Below are 6000 nucleotides of genomic sequence, written 5' to 3'. Positions count from 1 at the left end.
CGATTACTAACCCAGTAACATTAGTCCGGGCTTCTCGATTACTAACCCAGTAACATTAGTCCGGGCTTATCGATTACTAACCCAGTAACATTAGTCCGGGCTTCTCGATTACTAATCCAGTAACATTAGTCCGGGCATCTCAATTACTAACCCAGTAACATTAGTCCGGGCTTCTCGATTACTAACCCAGTGATGTTAGCCAGGGCCCTAGGGTTACTAATCCAGTAACATTGGTTGGTTGAGGAGGGAGAGACTGTGTTAGTTTAATTATTACTACTTATGGAACTTGTAATTGAGTTTAGAATTACAACTACTGGATGTGATTTTAACTTGAATAGTAAATGCATAAGATTTAGAAAAAGGGACTACATTGAACATCAACACAGTTAGAACAAACAGCTATAAATATTGCTAGGTAAAGATTTGGTCAGGATCATACTCACTCCCCTTTCCTGGTCTCCATTACTGGGGCTATATTTAATTGACACTCGCACAGAATCTGAACTGCAGCCTATCAGTTGCTGCTCTGTATCTAGCCAGTAGTTGCTGCTCTGTATCTAGCCAGTAGTTGCTGCTCTGTATCTAGCCAGTAGTTGCTGCTCTGTATCTAGCCAGTAGTTGCTGCTCTGTATCTAGCCAGTAGTTGCTGCTCTGTATCTAGCCAGTAGTTGCTGCTCTGTATCTAGCCAGTAGTTGCTGCTCTGTATCTAGCCAGTAGTTGCTGCTCTGTATCTAGCCAGTAGTTGCTACTCTGTATCTAGCCAGTAGTTGCTGCTCTGTATCTAGCCAGTAGTTGCTGCTCTGTATCTAGCCAGTAGTTGCTACTCTGTATCTAGCCAGTAGTTGCTGCTCTGTATCTAGCCAGTAGTTGCTGCTCTGTATCTAGCCAGTAGAAGATCAGTGGCTGCCTCTGTGCTGAGCCATTTGCTGACCACTGTGCAGCTGTTCACTGTGGGGCAGTGCCCATTGACTGCACAGCATCAACCCATCCTTGCCCAAATCCTTCAGCTCAGTAGAAGTGCCTGCACCCAAGGGCCAAAGAATCCCTGTGTGTTGCTCACTAACCACCTCTGTTTTGACACACTCGTGTCATGTATCTCATTAAAGAATAATTGTCTGAGAATATTTCTTTGAAAGGGATTTTGTTGAAATAGTTACGCGCATCTCTAGGTTAGTAGTTAAAAATTGAATGAATCAGAATTACAGAGTGAGCTAAATGCCAAGGTTGTGTGTGTGGTTTATTGGTATTGGCTAGTGACTGTGACAATATCATTTTTTTTCACTGTCTGAAAGTGTTTAAAAATGGTTGAGGGGTCTGAACACCCCAAACCACATGCTCATTGATCCCTATCACATGGGTCATATTGTCAAACTGAAGAGAATAAAAAGGGCACAGCCTAACTTTGTGGCTTGTGAGAGCAGACAGTTGAGGTTGGAGATGCTGCGGAGATGCAAGCAGCCAGAAACAGACCCAGCACAGTTCTCAGTATGAATAGTTTACACTGAGGGGCAGGACCTGCTTGGCTACGGTGCTACAGTGTGCAGTACTGTATATACTTCCTGACACTTCACATTTGCATATTTCACTCAATGATTTTGCAGGATCATTCTTATAGGTTGCACAATCTTCTGTGAGTCATCAGTATTCAGGACAACTTTTCACATTCTTTTCACAATCCCAATCATCATACTGAGTGTGTGTCACTAGACAAGCATTTTAAAATAAATTGTCCTCAGGTTGTGAGCAACACTGCAAATGCATATCATGAGTAAACCTTCCTTGCACAAGGTTACTCAGAGAGAAATAACATTATATATGGACTAGGACATACTAGGCCATGTTCTAACTAATACCTGTTGAGTAATTGCAGTAGTTTCTGTTTAACGGTCTTACTCAGGTACCTTTCCCTGAAGGATATTAGTAAACCAGTTGGTTTAATGGTCAAATTAAGAGATTTACTAAATTCAGTTTCAAACTTGGCATGGTGGGCCTTGAACTCATGTTTGCTAGTCCAGAACCATTACAATATGTACCCAGGAAATATCCTGTTTGAAGTATCCAGAGAGGTAGTAATCCCACTTCAAAATACCAAGAAAGGTAAGGATAAGCCCACCAACTACAGACCAGTCAGTTTAACTTGGATGGTGGGGAAACTTCTAGAAACTATCATTTGGGACAGAATGAATAGTCACGTGGACAAATGCAGGTTAATTAAGCGAAGCCAGCTGGATTTCTAAAGGAAAAATTATGCTTAACTAACTTGCTGGAGCTTTTCAAAGAGGTAACAGAGAGGGTCGATTTGGGCAATGCTGTTGATGTGGTGTACATGGACTTCCAAAAGGTATTTGATACAATGTCGCACAGCAGACTTGTGAGAAAATTTATAGCTCATGGAATGAAAGGGACAGTGGCAACATGGATACAGAATTGGCTGAGTGACAGAAAACAGAAGAAAGATCAGAAGAGTCATGCAGACTTGAAATATTAACTCTGTTTCTCTCTCCAAAAATGTTGTCAGATCTGCTAAGTTTTTTCAGCATTTTCTGTTCTTATTTCATATTTCCAGCATCCACAGTATTTTTCTTTCATCAGAGAGTAATGGTTAATGGATGTTTTTTGGGCTGGAGGAAGGTTTGTAGTGGAGTTCCCCAGGGGTTGGTATTGGGACCCTTGCTTTTCCTAATGGAAACATTGTAAACTGTGAGGTGGAGAGTGTAGGACTTCAAAAGGACATAGGCAAATTGGTGGAATGGGCGGCTTGTGACAGATGAAAATCAATGTGGAGAAATGTGAGGTGATATATTTTGGTAGGAAGAACATGGAGAGGCAATATAAATTGAAGGGTGCAACTCTAAAGGAGGTGCTGGAGCAGAGGGACCTGGGTGTTGATGTACCTGAGTCATTAAAAGTGGCAGGAAAGGTAGAGAGAGCTGTTTCTAAAGCATACAGTAATCTCACTGCCTGATATAATCCTCACTCAACTATTATCATCAAGCCAGAGATCCAACCCTGATTCAATAAGGAGGGTAGAACAGGATTGAAACAGCAGTAGATGTATCAAAAAATGATCTGTCAACCTTGTGAATTTATATCACGGGACTACATGCATGCTAATCAGTAATAGCAGAATGTTATAGACAGAAATAAACGATTCCACAACCAACAGATTAGATCAAAGCTCTGCAGTCTTGCCACATCCAGTTATGAACAGTAATGGACAATTAAACTACTCATGGGAAGAGAAGGTTCCATGAATTTCTTCATCTTTAATAATGGAAAAGCCCAGCAAAAGACAAGGTTGAAGTATTTGCAACAATCTTCAGCCAGAAGTACAGACCATAACCATAAGACCATAACCATAAGACCATAAGACATAGGAGCAGAAATTAGGCCATTCGGCCCATCAAGTCTGCTCCGCCATTCAATCATGGCTGATAAGTTTCTCAACCTCATTCTCCCGCCTTCTCCCCGTAACCTTTGATCCCCTTACCAATCAAGAACCTATCTATCTCGGTCTTAAATACACTCAATGACCTGGCCTCCACAGCCTTCTGTGGCAATGAATTCCATAGATTCACCACTCTCTGGCTAAAGAAGTTTCTCCTCATCTCTGTTCTAAAAGGTCTTCCCTTTACTCTGACCCTCGGGTCCTTGTCTCTCCTACTAATGGAAACATCTTCCCCACGTCCACTCTATCCAGGCCTTTCGGTATTCTGTAAGTTTCAATCAGATCCCCCTTCATCCTTCTAAACTCCAACGAGTATAGACCCAGAGTCCTCAAACGTTCCTCATATGTTAAGCCTTTCATTCCTGGGATCATTCTCGTGAACCTCTTCTGGACCCTCTCCAGGGCCAGCACATCCTTCCTGAGATACGGGGCCCAAAATTGCTCACAATATTCTAAATGTGGTCTGACCAGAGCCTTATAAAGCAGCACATCCCTGCTTTTATATTCTAGTCCTCTCGAAATAAATGCCAACATTGCATTTGCCTTCCTAACTACTGACTCATCCTGCAAGTTAACCTTAAGAGAATCCTGGACTAGACTCCCAAGTCCCTTTGCACTCCAGATTTCTGAATTCTCTTCCCATTTAGAAAATAGTCTATGCCTCTATTCTTCCTACCAAAGTGCATGACCTCACACTTCCCCACGTTGTATTCCATCTGCCACTTCTTTGCCCATTCTCCTAACCTGTCCAAATCCTTCTGCAGCCTCCCCGCCTCCTCAATACTACCTGTCCCTCTACCTATCTTTGTATCATCTGCAAACTTAGCCAGGATGCCCTCAGTTCCTTCATCTAGATCATTAATGTATAAAGTGAAAAGTTGTGGTCCCAACACTGACCCTAGCGGAACTCCACTAGTCACTGGCCGCCATCCTGAGAAGGACCCCCTTATCCCCACTTTCTGCCTCCTGCCAGACAGCCAATCTTCTATCCATGCTAGTACCTTGCCTCTAACACCATGGACTCTTATCTTACTGAGCAGCCTCCTGTGCGGCACCTTGTCAAAGGCCTTCTGGAAGTCCAAGTAGATAACATCCATTGGCTCTCCTTTGTCCAACCTACTCGTTACCTTCTCAAAGAATTCTAACAGATTTGTCAGGCATGACCTCCTCTAGATGAAACCATGCTGACTTTGCCCTATTTTACCATGCACTTTCAAGTATTCTGAAATCTCATCCTTAATAATGGACTCTAAAATATTACCAACGACCGAGGTCAGGCTAATCGGCCTGTAATTTCCCATCTTTAGCCTCACTCCTGTCTTAAACAGGGGGGTTACATTAGCGATTTTCCAGTCCTCTGGACTGGTCAGGGACCCTCCCTGACTCCAGTGATTCCTGAAAGATCACCACTAACGCCTCCACTATCTTCAGCTATCTCCTTAAGAAGTCTGGGGTGTAATCCATCTGATCCAGGTGATTTATCCACCTTCAGACCTTTCAGTTTTCCTAGCACCTTATCCTTGGTAATGGCCACCATACTCACCTCTGCCCCCCGACTCTCTTGAACTTTGGGGATGTTACTCGTGTCTTCCACCATGAAGACTGAAGCAAAGTACCTATTCAGTTCCTCCCCCATTTCTTTGTTCCCCACTACTACTTCTCCAGCATCATTTTCCAGTGGCCCAATGTCACTTTTGCCTCTCTCTTACCCTTTATATATCTAAAAAAACTCTTGCAATCTTCTTTTATATTACTGGTTAGTTTACCCTCATATTTAATCTTCTCCCTCCTTATTTCGTTTTTAGTTGTCCTCTGTTGGTTTTTGTAGGCTTCCCAATCCCTTGGTTTCCCACTGCTCTTTGCCGCATTGTATGCTTTCTCTTTAGCTTTTATGCTGTCCCTGACTTTCCTTGTCAGCCATGGTTGCCTCGTCCTCCCTTTAGTCTGCTTCTTCTTCCTAGGGATGAATTTTTGCTGTGTCTCCCAAATTACTCCCAGAAACTCCTGCCATTGCTGTTCCACTGTCTTTCCTGCTAGGCTCATCTCCCAGTCAATTCTGGCCAGCTCCTCCCTCATGCCTCTGTAGTTGCCTTTATTCAACTGTAATACTGTTACATCTGATTCCAGCTTTTTCCTCTCAAATTGCAGGGTAAATTCTATCATATTATGGTCACTTCCTCCTAAGGGTTCCTTCACCTTATCAAATCTGCCTCATTACACATCACTAAATCTAGAATTGTCTGTTCCCTAGCGGGCTCCACCACAAGCTACTCCAAAAAGCCATCGCGTAGACATTCCACAAATTCCTTTTCTTGGGATCCACTACCAACCTGATTTTCCCAGTCTACCTGCATATTGAAATCCCCCATGATCACTGTAACCTTGCCTTTCTTACACACCTTTTCTATCTCCTGGTGTACCTTGTGCCCCACATCCTGACTACTGTTCGGAAGCCTGTACATAACTCCCATTATGGTTTTTTTCACCTTTGCGGTTCCTCAACTCTAAGTACAGTGAGTGATCCATCCCTGCCTCTTCCTGACGTTATCAC

This window comes from Carcharodon carcharias, chromosome 30 (genome assembly GCF_017639515.1).
Source record: "Carcharodon carcharias isolate sCarCar2 chromosome 30, sCarCar2.pri, whole genome shotgun sequence".
NCBI lineage: Eukaryota > Metazoa > Chordata > Chondrichthyes > Lamniformes > Lamnidae > Carcharodon > Carcharodon carcharias.
The sequence above is the reverse complement of the archived record's forward strand: the minus strand, read 5'-3'. Positions refer to the sequence as shown.